This window comes from Tyto alba, unplaced genomic scaffold, assembly GCF_018691265.1.
Source record: "Tyto alba isolate M040663 unplaced genomic scaffold, T.alba_DEE_v4.0 Super-Scaffold_40, whole genome shotgun sequence".
NCBI lineage: Eukaryota > Metazoa > Chordata > Aves > Strigiformes > Tytonidae > Tyto > Tyto alba.
Window position 1 is genome coordinate 6,780,235 of NW_024881316.1, and position 16,951 is coordinate 6,797,185.

At 37.4% G+C, this 16,951-nt stretch overlaps 1 long non-coding RNA gene across 3 annotated transcripts in view; it reads right to left on the bottom strand.

Moving 5' to 3' along the window:
• LOC116964974 overlaps positions 1–16,951 on the bottom strand; it is a 215,770-nt gene that overhangs the window by 17,895 nt on the left and 180,924 nt on the right. For all 3 annotated transcript variants that reach the window (XR_006166528.1, XR_004409064.2, XR_004409063.2), the window contains 2 exons: positions 15,713–16,730; positions 13,284–13,402 (listed from right to left, as the gene is read on the bottom strand). This is a non-coding gene — a long non-coding RNA (uncharacterized LOC116964974). The remainder of the gene's footprint in view (positions 1–13,283; positions 13,403–15,712; positions 16,731–16,951) is intronic.

A 16,951-nucleotide genomic window follows, 5' to 3' on the forward strand; every position in this document is an offset into this window, starting at 1 on the left:
CTTTAAATGCAGAATATTGACAAAGAGGCAGAATGGAAACCCAGCTCTATGTAAGTGGAAAATCACGCTCTGGGAAGGAAGGTGTCTGTAAGATCAGCCATTACAGACCCTAAGATTGCTCTGGTGAAAATAACAGAAAAGTGTTTCTAAGTGCTCTTTGCCAGCAGTGAAGCGAAGCAGCAAGAGGCACACTTTAGGGGAAATAGGCCCCATCATGGCATATAATGCCGATACCAAACTCCAGAAGGATCTTTTAAATGTGATCAGTTGGAGAAGTTATCCCAATGGCTCAGCTGCACACCAAGTGTGAGGCCATCCTCTCCCCTCACCAACCTGCTGAGGCTTGTGCAGTAGAGGCTTGTTAGGTGTTCCTGGCCATGCTGGTCTCAACATGATAAGAAACCACAGCAGTATGAGAAGAAGCTGGCAGAAGGGCCAAGAAGCATTTAGTCACACATTTGGCACACACCAAAAGCAGAAACATGTTCTGTAAAATACAAGAAAAAATTATACCTAGGCTCTAGGAGCCAGTGCAGCATTGCTTACATCTTGAATGATAGTATTCTGGGTGCATTTAAGTCCACTGGTAAAACAGATATTTGATTTAAATAAAATCTTGTAGTGCCCATACAAACATATTTAACCACCTTAACACCTAATTACATAGACATCATATGAATTTTACCCATATGTTTCTTAAGAAATATTTTTTTCATGCAATCAGTGGGTGGATGTGAAACATTTTCTTCTTTCCAAATGAGCACCCAGTGTATATGCTGCTCAAGGTTAGAGGCCTACCTGTCTCATCAAAACAGCATTTTTCATGGTATCTGTTTGTACTTTCCAGCAATGTTTTGATATAATAAAAGTATGGCTTTTGTCATAACACTTATTCATCTAGATCCAATTCAGCACATAAACATTGCTGACGATAACAGAGACCGGAGAAAAAGATTGCCCAACCATATTCCTATTTGTCAAAGGAGTTGATCTTTCTTTTTTAAAGAAAATTTTGAGAAAAGCTCTTAATTTCTCACTTCTCATTTTGATCACTGTCAGAAATTATGGCCAAGATAGAAACCAAAGCCTCAAAATTCAGATTTGTTCTGAGCCCAGATTTAAAGATTTGAGATGCTTCAGGATGTTTATTTCAGGATTTCAGTTTCTATCCTTGTAGAGATGAACTCATAGTGCAGACGAAGGTATAAAGCCAAGCTACAAAACCCATAGGTCCTTTACATTCAGGGTGATTAGGCAGAACTACAGTCACAAATCTCTGTAAAATTGCACGTATCCCCATGGCTGGTGTGATAGCATAGCTGAATAATGCTCAGATCTGACAGTGCTTAGTAACCAAACTGCATCCAGGTTTTCAGATCAACAGAAAAGTTTCAGGATCTGAGCTAGACTGAAAAGAAGAGCATCCAACAAATCTATAAAGTCCCTATTGGTCTTTAAAGCAGAAAACATCAGGAGTGGGTTGTTAGATGAATTTAGCAGCAGGGAAGCCTGCAGCTCATCAGCTTTCTCTTCCTCAAAAGTAGGTACTTATTGCAGTCAAGAGGAATTATTGCTGGGGATCTCTAGGCATGGTGATGTTTTTGTTATAATAAAAAAGTCTGAACGATGCAATTGCACCCCCACAATCATCCCTTTTGTTTCTCCACTACAATAATACACTTCTTTATGATGCGCAAGGTTTATACTTTGATTGCCAAACTATTATGCATGGAAAGAGACAAACAAAATAATAGCTAGTATTGCTTGTCGGGTGGACAAAGCAACCTGAGCTACACACACAAAGTGGATTAATTTATTTTCTTCCCATACACACTTCATGTCAGTTTCTTCATGGGAACAGTTTTCTTTGTAGAAGGTTGTTTCTTTTACTTTTGATGACCACAAAGTCTTCATCACAAACTCATATTTTGCTTTCAGAACAACTTTTGGTGAAATCCCAGTCGTACTCTTATCAACAGGCCCCTTCTCTTTAGTTCAGATGTGTCTCAGCAGTTTTAGAATTTTCACAAGAGTTTTCTCAATAAGGTCCAAATAAAGAAGGAGACGTTAATAAAACCTGAAGACAAAGTTCTCAGAAGTCTTATCCTGAATGTGAGCACACCCATGAAGCTGTCCTATGACCCTATGAGAAAATGCTGATGTTTCCTCACAGCTATTGTGGATCTTGGATCAGGCTTGGGAGCAGCAACTCCTAGCCTCTGCTGGGCATCTCTCTTTCATTCTTAGCTGATAAGTGGAGTAGAAAGAGAGATTTCCATCAGTGTCCACACACGACCAGCAGTGCAAATGTATACAGCCAACTTTCACCTTGTTAGTAACTGTCACAGCTATTGCACAATCAGTCTTCCCTCCGCATCAAGCATGAAATATCCTGCCATCAGCACTGTTGAACAGCCCTGTAAAGTAACAAATCGACATAAAGATCGGCAATGAAAGGAAACCTGATGTACCTGGGAAGGCCTATAAGCAAAAGAGAAACAGAAATCTAACACTTCAGAATGTAAGCATTCCTTCATTTTTTCATTATTAAGTATCTGAGAAAGTTAGAGAAGAAAAGTAACTTTTAAGTCAAATTCCAAAATGGTCATTTCAGAAGAAACAACTGACTGGACATAATCAAACTTCACCCCGCTATTGATTTTATTCTCGAATGTTCTTGGTTTGTAAAATATTGCAAGCCTACAATAGTAGAAGACAGCTAATGAGGACTGGACTTCCGTTTTCTGTTCTGCTACTCCCTAGCCAGAAGATAAAAAAAAATGTTTCCAACTTCTCAATGTCTTTTTATTTACAACCTGCAAAAGACATACAATAGAACAGAATTGTACTGTGACATTTAATTAATATATATAAGGCAATAAGAGATTAGTAGACTATAAGAACTATATACTTGCAAAGTATACGTTTTGTCCCACCCAAAATACATGTGTCCATATTTGAAGGAAACTCAAGATGCCTTTTTTTCTGCTTTTGGAATGAACATATTTTCATTTTTAACATGTGTTCCATTCTATAGCAATCTTCAGAGACTGGCTCTCCCTGTCTTCTTGATGATTAACGCCTGAAAAATACTGCTGTGTTTAAAAAAGTGGCACAAATAGGGTGAGAACTGCCCTGAAAATACTAATTTGAAAGGCATGTTATTCACGTGATACTTATAAATCCCAAAGTTGTTTACCTTGGGGTAAAAGGGGCTCCATCCCTTCCCTTACAAATAGCATAAAAAATGCAAATGAAACTTGCATTCAACAAGTCAAATATTTTGCATGTTTAATTTACAAGTTAACAAAATTCAAACCATTTTAAAGGCTACAACCATGCCATTAAATAAAAGACATTGCACATGGCAGAAGCTGTACTGTAGCTCATTGATAAATTATTTTCTGGAATTCACATTAACAGCCACATTACTGAAGTGCTCTCTAGCCCTCCAGTGGTACAGTTCAAGGTAATATGCGACAGATTTGAACATTCCTAAGGTAGAAAATCTCCAGAGTGTGTAGATCGCAGCTTTGCTCACTGGGAGATTACAGTGGCTTTTATATCTGTTACAAACGTGCAGTTATACTGATAACTTCAAAAGTGGAATATTACATATCATGCTAATATTCTCTACCAGTCTGTTATGTTCTTTCTTTGTTTCTTTCTTGCTTGCTTTTTTTTTTTTTTTTTCTTTTTTCCATTTAGCTATTGCTGGTTTGCCAGAGATCTTGAACTTGAGAAAGGTTAGACATCACAATGCTGGAGCAGTTTGTGAGCATCAGCAGATTTAGCTTGTAATTTCATTGATCTATGTGGGCTTGCTGTTTGCAAACCAGCTGCTGCACTGTTTCCCCACAGCTACTGATCTGAGTAGCATTGATTTTTTCCCTTACATTAACATAGCATTACTTCTTTAATGGGCAATAAATGACTGGATGTAAATACAAACAGGGCTGCAACAACAAAAGAGAAAAAAAAGCATTAGTTCTTTTTATTTAAAGAACTCTATTAATATTTTCCACAAAAAAAAAAATAAAAGCATGAGTTATTGATCAAGATAAATGCTATTTTTAGTGTTTTTGCTTACACACATTTCTTTTGCCAAGAAATCATCTTTTTTTCTTACTGTGTTTACCCATAGTCCAAAATGTTGCATCTTACAGACTACATTTTTGCCTCAGTATAAGTGGCAAAAAGGATATTTTTTTAGGAAGAATTATAGAAAGCAACAGAAAAGATTCTCTTCTTTATGCTTATAGTAAAACTAGGTGAACCCATGTAAGTTTTGAAGGAGACGTCATCTGTTAGCTCTCACATTTTTACCATTAAAAAAACCTGAATAGACTTCAGTTTCTAGAGTAGATATGACACCTGCAGTACGGCATGAACTGTCTTATGTATAATATGCTTAATATAAGGTCATGGTCTCACCATATGCTACTTTAGTCCTTCAGTAGGTAGAGTTTTAAATAATCTTACAGATTTAAAATTCATTGCAGTGTAGAAAGGACAGTGGGTAAAAAAAATAAAGCAAACAAAATAACCCCAACCAAAGTCAAAGTCCAAACCCCAGAACCTATTATCTTATTAATTTCTGAATGAATCTGATCAGGCAAAGGTCCCTGATCCTCTTTAACAGTAGGTGACAGCCAACAGGGATGTCCATACCAGAAAGAGGTGCAAAACTGAATGCAGTTCCTACAGATGCCTCCTGAAGAGGAGATGGGATTGAGTGTGCTGGGAAGTAGCAGGTAAGAGCTTCCAAAGAGAACCAGCAGTGGGTTACAACCTTCTCGGCTGCAGATGACAGTAGGCAGCAGTGCCAGCGATTTCCTCAGTGCCATAACTAAAGTTAACAGCACCTTAAAAACACAGACAATCCAGCAAGATCTATCAGGAATAGAACTTTCCTTTAAGTATTTATGAGGGAGGATTTTTTCTTTTATGATAAACACAGCTCTTGTTCTGGCCACACAGCCTGGTTACCCTGAGGAAAAGGTCCAGTGACCTGACAGATGGGAATTCCTCATTCTCATGTAACCCTGTCTGCTCCTATTCCTAGAGAGGGCAAATAATTTCATGTGGATGCTGCAGTGATACCTAATGGATCCTTTCTCAGAAAGCAGATAAATTATTCTCACTAGAACATAACAGTATATAATATGGTGTTGGAGCTGAAAATAACCCATAAAATGAGTACTTATCCAAGTTAAAATGTACGTGTTGTCATCCTAACCAGTCTCTCCTAGTCTCACAGTCATCTCGCTTTTACTAGCCAAATTTAATGTCAGTTTTAGCAGACACAATGTCCAAATCATTAAAAATTATATTAAGTAACACAGGCTCCAATGTGAACCTTTAGAGCACCCTACTATTAACCTCCTTACACTCTTAGGAGAAGACTTTCAGTGCAAGTTTTTTGCCATCATTTATTCAATTTTTAATCTACTGTGAGATTTTGCCCCTTTCCTCACAGTTATATTTTTCCCTTAATAGTCTTTTATGAAGGACTATATAGGGAATTTTTTGAAAATCCAAATAAATTATGTTCACCAGGTCACCTTTATCTACTACTTTATTAACTTTTTCAAAGCACTTTAACAGGTTAGAGAAGCATGCTTTCCCTTTACTGACGTTGTGCCGGTTTGACCCTATTAGGTTATACTTATCCGTGTGCTGAACTATTCTATCCTTAATTAGACTCTCAATCAGTTTCCCCAGAAGCAAGGTGAAGTTCACTGGTATTAATTCCCAGGTTCTTTTTTTGGTCCTGTTTTAACAACAGACACCATATCAGAAATTTTTCAACCATCAGTGGTTTATATCAAACCTTCTTGCAAGTGTCTCCTCTATTTCATACTTTATTCTGGTGAACACTACCTACTTTTAATTATTTTCATTTTTTACATGAGTTTTTCAATCACTCAGCACTTCCCTTGTAAAATATTACAATTTTTGCTAGTGATGCCCTGCCTGACACATTTTTAGCACAGTAACTACTTCAGCTGCCATCTACAAGAAGGAACAAGGTGAGAGTCTAACTATTGAACTCTTTTGCTATGGTGAGTAGGTAACAATGGTCTTAATTCAATATTTTTGTTCTTTTTAATTATTTTGCCCCTACACATCCTCAGATGAGCAACTATTCACTTCTTTCTTCAAAGCTATAAAATTTATTCTTCAGCTTTTGGGGCTTTTTCATTTTTATTTTCGTGGGTTGACATGGACCATCAACCTCAATGGATAATCTTCTAGCCTTGCTCTGAGCACTGTTCTTGGGAAGGAAGGATCAAATCCTAACACCACCATACATAAATAACTGGTCAGACTCACCAGCAATGTTTAATACCAGGAGTTATTAAAACCGTCTTTCACATGAATCTGACAAACGGCAGAAAGAAAAGAGGTTGTGCTTATGTGAAAAGGTATAGATTTGTATTCGGGGCTTGTAGAAGATGTTCTCAGTCTATGCTTTAGGTACACAGGTCTTAATGATCAGGAAATATTGTTGAACACGATTTTTAGTGAAAAAGAATTGAAAATTCCCACTGAAATGTGTACATGGCTAAGTAAAGGTCAGTAAGCTATTGAGCAAACCTGAAACGCTCACATTAGAGGATTAGAAACTCAGAATTTTCAGCATTCAGTGAAGTTGGTGGACTTTTGTCTGGAATTTGAGACTTACTGTCCTTAACAATTAGGTTTGAATTTCAATGGATGAGAAAATTCAAAAGAAACTTCAGCTGAAAATTCTGTGTCTGGTTATCAGCTATATAAGGCCACCAAGTATGAAAGACTAAGTTTCAAACTATGCCTTACTTCTACAACAAAAGCCACAATACTTTAGCTTCACCTGGGTTTGAATTTCACTACAAAAATATCATATAGCTCTAACTGTAAGTATTAAGGTAGATTACTGCTGGCTTTGTTTTCCCTTCAAATATAAATTCAAGTTTTGTCTGTGCTCAGAGATCCTATGTGCTGCACTGTTAAGCACAGATTTCTGCTTAAATTATATTTCTATCAGCTTTAACATATTAAAACAGAACAAATTTTAATGCATGTGTTGAACATTAAATCATTCTTGCTTCAGGGAAACTCTGGTAAACAGTAACTGTCAAAAATCGTAATGACACAAAATTAAAATAAAAGAAAATATTCTGTAACAACAGCTTTTCTAATCATGTTAACAGAAGTTCAGCTCTTAATCTTCTAACTATTCCTTTACAGAAAGTGAAAAGATTGAGGAAGGAAAGCTCAGGTACACAAGTATACACTACTGAACTAAAAGAGTTGCAAATTATCATTGTTACCATTCTTTGCTTGCTCACTGTGAAGTGCACTTCAATCAATATAAGAAAAGTGCAACCAATTTAATATATGAATATTTTTATTGTTATGCAATTACCCTTTCAATCAGGTTTTTAATATATTAACATATTTTTCACAAAATCTTGGAAAATATAAGACTATCATTTAAGCACTCTAAATTGGAGTAACTTCTGGAAGCCTGCATTATGTCAGAAAGAAACTGATCTGAAGAAATTAAACTGCATCAGAAATATTGATGGGCATATAGATTGAATTACATGAATATGAGATACATACAGACTTGGAGCAGTTCTGCTCAGTGATCAATGTCAAATGAATTTCAAAATTATTTCAGTTTGTCTCTTATGTCTTGTTTTATTTTAGATTTTAATTTTAATTAGTAGTATGAAACAAAATCACAATTTATTAACCTTTACATGAAAGAAAAAGATCTAACTAGTGAAAGCCTATCTGTGGTTAAAACCTTCCATTTTATGGAGGCCAAGTAACAACGTAGTTTATCATGATACAAATTATTCAAAAGCAAGAAGTAAAAACTGAGACTTGAAAGTTTCTGCCTATTAATGTGGTATATAGCTGATGTACACAGGCTCTATGGTGAGGCTGCATTGCCCCCTATAGTCACTGTGTGTCAGCTGGGAGGGGAGGGGGAAGAGAAAGGGAGAGTGGGAGAAATTATTTGCCAAAAGTACTATACATCTGGTTTTGATTCATACTTTGGAAAGGGCATGGTGGGGAACAGTGGACAAATCTAACTTGGCCACGCTGTTCAAGAAGAATTTGTATGTGTTATTCTCCAAGCACATAAAGATGAAATAAATTGTACTCTTACATTCAGATCAGAAGACCTCTGCAGCCCCTGGGGGGTGGCGGTGTTTGGGGTTCATTGGTCGGATGCTGGTACCCACGCGCTGACAGTGCACTGGGGGTGCCGGCGTACCTGCCCCGAGGACTCAAAACGCAGGAGGTGGTTGACTTTGATTCACCAGTGAAAGGCAGGAGGGCCCACTGGTGACGTCTCTTTTGCTCTCAATGGGCACACCTTTGGAGCTGAGCATAACAGAAACATTTCACTCCAAGGCACATACAAGTCCAATCGGAGTGCCAAAACTGCCGCATACATACACACACTGCTCTTTGAAGCAGCAACAGCGCAGGGACCAGAAAAAAGGAGGAAAGGCTCAGACACAGGTTCCTCTTCAGCAGTAGGAGCAACTTCGAGGAGCCAGTTTGCTCATGCTGCCCATGGACACTGGCAATGCTGCTCTTTGGCAGTCACTGAGCCTGGGCGGTGGGGTGGAGGCAGGATGTTCCTAAATCCCTGCAGAATAATATGCCAAGGACAAAGCTACATTCCAGGACTCAGATTTTTTCAGTCAGACCCATCTTTCTTAACTTTGCTGTCAACTAAGAAAATGTTATCTTCCCGTAAGATTAATTGAATCTCAGCAGCTGTCCTAATACTGTTCTCTTATGAACATAATTATGCACAGCATTCAGTATACCTTTTAATAGGCACAGACACAATATAAGAAAAAGCATTAAATTATTGAGGATCTCTTAAAAATATCTAATCAACTACTGTGCCAAAAACTTCACGGAAATGACAAATATTCAATAAGCTCAAGATCAACACCATCCTTCGTAGGGTGCAATACACTGTTATCACTATTTGTCTTATTTCTGGGGACAGCTTTTCTACTACCACAATTCTAGCCACACCTTCAGCTTGAAAAAGTTAGTGCTGCTCCCAAGAGGTGATAGTTCTCATTTCTGAGTCTCCTACCCCTTTTCTTTTGGTGGCACAAACATGTTTGTAGTGACATAATGAACTGATTGAGAACTTATGCAGCTAAAAACCTAGGGGGTTTCTTACCATATTATTTTTAATTTGGATCAGTTGTTGAGGCTCACCATGTAGCAGCACCCATGCTTGTGCTTGCACAAGGGGTAGGAGAAAAAGAAATAATAACAGTAGGTTATGCTAACTGCCTAATTCTATGGCAGTGATGTCTCATGACAGTTGGAATTGTTTGCATAGTGCTGGTTTCAGGAATATGAATTGCCCTTAAAATCCTTTTATATTTCATATGGTTTGAGAAAAAGTAATAAGAGTGTCCCCATCCATGTACCTTCACGAATATTCTCTGTCTAGACAGAAAACATAGTCCTACAAAGTGGAGCTGAACAACTTGTTCAGTTTTTGTGAGTATATGCCCAGCATAGTCCCATATCAAATCTTTATTTTACTATGATGACTACAGACTCAATAATGACTAAGCTACTGATGAGATGTGATTGCTGCTTACCTAGCAGATCAATACTGTCTCACTGCCCCCTGATGTGGAAGGCTGTGTCCTGATAGTATTCAACTGTTCAATTATCTTACTCTTAACTGCAAGCTCTCTGAAATAGGGTCATTTATTTTACTGATAGTCCTGTAGCTAGCATGAGTTCTGCATCTCATGAAGGTCTGAAGTTAAGCAGAAATATCTTCAAAATTTACCCACTAAAATTTGTAAAATGTTCACCAGAGGTGTCATATCTTCTAGTTGTCTCACCTAGAACGCTGTCTTTTCTGGTCTCTCATTTTGCTTGCTTTCTACCTTATATACACTGAAGTACTGTTGCATACTAAAGCTCATTGACTAGTAATTCAGCTGACACAAACTTCTAACAGTGAGAGATTCAAGGCTATGTTATTATATTTGCCTTTTATTTTCTCTCAGCTATGATTCTTTCCTTACTTGTTTGTACTCAAACACATGTATGCATATACATTAAGTTATTTCACTGGCTAGTGGAAAATTCTTTAAAGATGATTGTTGTTTGTCCATTGCCTATTTTTTTGTCTAAATAACATCAAGCATTTTTCTTCAACCAACATAATTTGATTGTGTCCTGCTTGCATGTTCTGCTACTCATGAAAATGGGAGACTTTTATCATGTTAGCAGTGCACTATGCCTTCATGCTAAAGAAGCAGAAATCTCTGTATGACATAAGTCTAGCCCCATAAATGTGTAACCAGTTTTCAGCAGCCATACGCTACCTAACTGGTGCAGAAGACAGTGACACATCTGGGGAAGTAACATTTCTGAACACCAAACATATAGAGATGAGCCACTAAATCTTATGAATTATCCATGCAGAGTAGACAGAACATCTTTTTTTTCAAGGTCAAATGAGAAAGATTCCCTGACCTGTGTGGTAAACTACACATTAATACATTTATCCATCTTTGGAATGTAAAGGACAAAGTCAACACAGAGAGAAATGAACCAGTGGGGTAAGTCTACCAAGTTACCAAAATCACTATGCCATCCATTTTACTGTAATTTTTTATGTCTGTGCAGGGCATATACAATGAAAAATAGGTCTCTGTTTCAAATTTGAATTTCTTCCAAACTAGATTGCAGTATCAAATATATTTACATTCTTTGGATAACCCTTAATTGATTTTGTATTACATAGTGTTTTTTCATATTTGTTTAGTCACCTCATAACGAATGCAACAGAAAGAGTAAAATAAACCAATACTAGGTTTTTTTAAAGGGAAATTGCAGTAGTGTCTCATAAATGTTTCTACACTTCCCCCTGGCCTTCACCAGGCAGCATACTTAAAGCTGGCATGATCCTCTCAAAATAGTGTGGTTTGTTATGGTTGTCAACACTAACATTTAAAGGATAACAATTCAGAAAAGAGGCAAGGTGGTCAATTGATTCCTCCTGAATACTTTGGACAAGCAACACTCAAGTTTGGTTCCTGAACCTGATGGGCTGTTGAAGCACAGCTCTTTGATGGTTCAAGAGAAGGCAATTGTACTACCAGGGGAGCAGACTAGAGAATGAATTCTGCTTGGGAATGTCAAGTTTAAACTCTCTAATAGTGCAAAGAGGCTCAAAAGTGAATGCAAATCCACCCTAAAGCCCTTTACATTAGCAGAATAGGGTAAAAAGGTCTTATTGGGACTCAGAGAATCACAATTTCTCTTGCTTTTCTCTTGCCTTGCCAGGAAGAATAAATGACTTGGCTCCTTTACAGGGCACTGTCCCTGCCTTGCATTTCATCAACCCCATCATAGGCAAGTCAGAATTTCTGACATTCCCCACTATGCTTTTTTCTCCCTCCTGCAGTCACAGTGGGAGAGGCAGATGCACCTTTTCCATTCCTCTCACTACAGTATTGCAAAATCTGAGCTGGACCATGGACTTCTTTTAGAGGTTTCTACTTAGCAACATAAAGGCTATGACATGTGGTATGTGGAATGTAGCAGCCTACATATATTATGGTTTTCCAAAATCATTGGGGTGGTATTAGAAAAAAATAGTTTTCAACATTTGCATCTCTGATGACTGTATTGGTAGCATCTTGCAACAAACATTTCAGATTATTCATCACTGTGCTTTTTGATATCTTTACACAGGCAGTTAGTTTAATTTCTTATATATCCATGTCATTTTTCTTTCATATTAATATTCCCATATGACAAGTACATTACTTCAAGCTGCTGAATTGATTATCAAGAGGAATCTTGGTTTACATAAATTGTTACTTCTCAGGAAACTTTTATAAAAATGTCCAGCTTCAATTCCATCCCTTATAAAGGAGCATTGAGAAGTCTACTAAAATAGGAAAAAATTATAAGCTAGCAGAACCAATCACATTGTTTTTACAAATGCTTATAGAAAGATAAATTAGTCAATAAAATGTCTGATTAAGAAAAAAAATCTAACAGCTCAATATATTTCCTCCTCTGGATGGTTCAAGTTTATAAAACAAGCACACCCCTTAAAGAAACTGAAACCAAGGCTCTGCAGTTCTGTTTTACCACAGGCACAGCTTCTCTAGAACCAGTGAAAGATGTCAGTGGTGTGTCTGTCATATAAATGCTCTTTTTCTGGGGGCACACATTCGAGACAGAAGAACAACAGAAGTACAACATTGCCCATCAGAATTTGTCTACGCTGAGGTATCTACTGAGTGTTTTAGATATTTTCAGCACTTTATTGCTGCCTGCAACCAAAGTCCACACTCACAGTAGGTTCTGGCCCTATACAGTTCATTCTGTGATATCACTGCAATATATTAAATATATTTTTTCCTCTTTGTTTCCTATATCATCCTAGCTGAATCTCCACTACTCTTTTCTTCATTGTGAATTTATTCTTTTTTATTTTTTGCCATTAAATGTTGTTGTAAATTATCTCTTCTTCTTTCCCATTCTTGTTTTTCTTTCAGTCTTTCCCTTCCCTTCCCTTCCCTTCCCTTCCCTTCCCTTCCCTTCCCTTCCCTTCCCTTCCCTTCCCTTCCCTTCCCTTCCCTTCCCTTCCCTTCCCTTCCCTTCCCTTCCCTTCCCTTCCCTTCCCTTCCCTTCCCTTCCCTTCCCTTCCCTTCCCTTCCCTTCCCTTCCCTTCCCTTCCCTTCCCTTCCCTTCCCTTCCCTTCCCTTCCCTTCCCTTCCCTTCCCTTCCCCTTCAGTTGTCACTGTCTTATCTCCAACTGCAATAAAGATACTCACAGTATATATTTTACTTGAATAATTTAATACAGAAATATTATAATATTCCAACACTTCCCTATAACTTTGGGATATCACCACATAATTGTATTATATAATGTGCCTGTGCCCTATAAAACAGTCTAGCTGCTCCTCATATTATTATTTAGCTCTCTTATGTGTTGTGTTTTGTTTAATTTCGTATGATATTGCAGGATAATAAGAGCATTAAAATTGCATGATAGCAGTATTGGTAAAATACCATTACTGTTGGTCAAGTACTAATGAAAAATGAATACAATTCCTCACCAATTTTGGACTGTCATTTTAAGAGCAGTCATCTAAAACCATGTAGTGTTTAGAAATGCATGACTACAATGTTTACCCATGAAGAAAACAGTGTTTCTTTATATTTCTAAAGAACCATATGTCTCTTTTAGTAGATCATACCAGTTTCTTTTGTGGAGGCCAGTAAGGGTCATTAAACACCAATGGGTCTCTGAGTCCTTCTTCAGAGTCAATGACATTGTAGGCTTCACCAAGGATCTCATTTTCCTTCTGTACAAGATCTGCAGGGCAAGGGAGGCAAATGAACTATGAAAAACATAATCACTGCTTTTACTGTTGCTTTTTTCATCATAAGAATTCCATTTATTTAAGTTCCATTAAAAAGCACATTTGCCTGCTGAAAGCATAAATATATAGTTTTGTTATATTTATAATTTTTCATTAAAAAAAATAGTTTTGTCATTCTTTGTGGAAAAAAAATATTATCTATAATAAATATTGCACAAACTTGTTATATAAACTTCAGGACAAAGAAAGTGGTTAACAAAGTAAATTCCTCTAGAACAGTTTCTCAGAAGTGATAGAACAATATTTCACAAGTACCTGAGGGGATTAGTAGTCTAACACTAATTTTCAGAAGTGTCTTGAGCACCAAGGTTCACCTTTTCAAAAGTACCTGGGACTTTAACTCACATTTTAATTTAAGAGAGTTAGACCCTCAAAACCTTAGAGGTTCCAGAATTCAGGATGAAAAGCCTTACTGAAAGTCAAGGGGATTTGGGCTATCAAAGGCCAGATTTTTTAAAAAGTATTTAGGAACTTAGAGGCAGAGATAGGAGCCTAGCTGATTTTTTTTTCAAAGAAGAGTGAAGAAGGGTTAAGTCCCTAACACTCAGTGAGATTAGTGTGCTCTTAGAAAGTGCTAAGTACACCTCTGCATCCAAATACCTTTAAAAAATCTTTTCTTGAATTGCTTTTGAAAGTGGGCTTTATCATCTGAATGCAGTGATTTATCCTATGCTTAATTCTCGACCTCACAAAGATTGCCATAAACGTGCTTTTACTCAATTTTGCGTCATGATCTGGATGGAAATGGACAGGATCAGATAACAAAATCTTATTTTAACAAAATTTAGTTGGTATTTGGATCCAGGAATTCATAAAAGTTTGAGATCTGAAAATAACAGGCAGTTTTGCTCCACTGTGATCATACTTGGGAGGGCTCTGTTAGACTCTGAGCACGTTCAGCTTCAAGAGTTCACCCTGTAAATGCTAAGCAGCCCACAGCACAAGCACATATGTATGAAGTCATACTGTTAGCAGTGCTAGAGTCTGATAATATGAATGACTAACTCACTTTCACTGTATTTGCCACAGTTGGAAAGATGATGAGGGGTAGAATGAAAAAGAAAGTTACAACATGACACAAATCTGGCAAGATGTAGTTTCAGCTTTTGATTTCTGAGGAAGCAGAAATTCTTTCTGATTGCATTACACCATGAATATCTGCAGCTCCATTTTTTCAGCCTCTGCTAATTTTTTCTCTTGCTTTTATAATTGACTTATATATAATTATCTTACATAAATATAAATTTCTCTATAACAGTTCTCAGTATTCAGCCTTTAAAACAAATCCATTCTCTAGTATTGAAAATGTTAGTTCCTTCCTGTGTCACATTTGATTTTTTCCCTGTACTGACTGGCTTCTGAACACACTGGCTGATGGTAAGCTTTGTCGTGAAATGCTGAGATATAAAGAACAACAGGTTACCTCATAATCTCTTCTTGTTAATGCTTGTTCTGGAGAGCACCTGCTGTTTTTAAAAGGGATTTGAGTGACCCAAGATTAAGAAGTCTCCCTACAACAATTACTGTTCTTATCACTGAAGAATACTCATACCAATGTGACATCTTCCTGATGGTTTCAAATTCACAGACTGAGGGAGAGATAAGAGTCAAAGCACCATACACTGTGCAATTATAAGAAGACATCAAACCAGTCCAATACAATTCCATTTTGGAGAAAAGTAATGCTATCAGACTAATTGATTTCTGTCTGTAAAGTATCTATTAGGACAAAACACCCTCTGATTTCATTCAAAGAAATATTAAAGCACAATGGTGCTTACAGTATTTCTAATCACCTTTCTAGTTCCTCCTTATTGGACAAATGACATAATGGGCACAGGGAAGCTGCCACAGATGGAGTGACGCACTTTACTCGTAAGAGAGAAGCAGCAATATGTTTATTGATATAAATCAGCAATTTAACAAAGTTTAATTGCAAATGTGACAGTGCTTTAACAAGATTCGATGACAAGGTACACTTGATTATTTACTGCGTAGAGGATAGGATCAGACAAAACTGTCAGGGAGACCCTCCTGTTCAGTCATGAGGTTCAGAAAGGACCCCATTGCTTTCTAAAACTCCTTCTCAGAGGTGAGTTTATGTGCATCTGGAACCAGACTTAGTCCCAGGCTTGGTCAACAGTTTATGTCTAAAGGATCTATATGCACAATCAATCCTTTACAAGTATTTATACTCAGCTAAGATTTCAAAGTTTCAGCGCACATATTCCCAATTCACTTACCAAGTGTCTGACACAGCAAGGATTCTCTCAGCCCTGAGGAATAACCTTGAGAGATGCCCCTACTCAAGGGTAGATCCTGGCGTGCAGCCCACTGCCGTGCAGGAGAGCTCAATGTGCCCTGGGCTTTCCACTATTTATGGAGTAAGATGACTGACTTATATTTGCATATCAGCTGTATTTCTGTTGGCACACGATCAACTTAGCCCTCGGCTATTGTGTTGTTCTCTGTCTTCCCCAAATCCACTTTGAGACAGATGCAGCCATCACAACCAGACGCATCCATTACGACTGCCACTGGTGGTTATCACTTGAACGGGATATGGGAAATAAAGGTCAGGCTGAGGTGTGGGGGAGAGCACATGGTCATCAAATGAATCACCCAAGGTAACACTGGCAATGTTTCAGAAAGGGTGTCAAAACTGAGGAGGTACTATTACCAGTATGTCTTGCTACCTCTTTGTTTTAAAAGATAAAAAATTATAGATTTCCATTCTTATGAAGTCCAGTCAAGTTTGTGATACAAATAAGGGATCTGCTATCATGACACCCATCACAGTATCACTCCTCAAAACGTTTTTCTAGGCCTGTTTAACCACTATCACCATTACTTTAATTGACAATATTTGTACAAATCCAGTTCTTTGAAATATTATCCAAAGTCATCAAGATTTTGAAAATTAACGTGGAAGGATTAAATTATCCAAAAAAATGGTACCCACTGACTCTGCCTATCCTTTCTTCTTTCCAGGAATCTAGGCACAAATAAAGGACAGGAACTATAAGTTTGTTTCTTCTCCTCCCTCTCCCTCAACTCAGAATCCTTCAGAAGGCGTATTTAAGAAATAGAGAAAAAAAGCATCCAACCTAAATATCAAATATAATTAACAAAACTGAGAAAGTGAGCCTGTTGGGAACCTCCCTTTGTCCAATCTGTGGGCATGCTGAGGTCTTCAGATGGCCAAATGTCTTCTAGGTTATAGCAGTAATGTCTTCACCATCTAATTCATTTAGATAGTACCTGAAATAAGATTGAATTGGCCTGGTTTTATTTACAGATAAAGAAAAAACAACAAGTGGAACTCACAGACTGGTTAGAAACTGAAATTAATTATTTTAAATCAGATGCAAATGACTGGCTTACCACAAGGAATAAGTAACAGAAGACAACAGCAATAAAGGGTAATTGAAGATTGACACACTGGATACTATGTGATGGAAAGCCAAGATGGCAGTCTGCTG